Genomic DNA, 219 nt, shown 5'->3' with positions numbered 1-219 from the left:
CTTGATTTTTCTCGTGTAACCCTTTTGCACACGACGGTAAGGTTGACGATTGTTTGAGTTTCTGTGTTCGTGTTACCACCCCCTTTTCGTGGTCTTTTATTTTTCTACCTTGTTTGTGTAATTAATTTCCTCCTGATACGTATGCGGTGGATGTAGTCGTTTCTGGCGGAAATACGCTGGGAAATTTAAATCTGCAGTTAACACACAAGGCTGTTTGCG

The sequence above is a fragment of the Trypanosoma theileri genome (genome assembly GCF_002087225.1).
Source record: "Trypanosoma theileri isolate Edinburgh chromosome Unknown TM35_Tth_43_V1, whole genome shotgun sequence".
NCBI classification, from domain to species: domain Eukaryota; phylum Euglenozoa; class Kinetoplastea; order Trypanosomatida; family Trypanosomatidae; genus Trypanosoma; species Trypanosoma theileri.
This window is presented reverse-complemented; position numbering follows the sequence as displayed.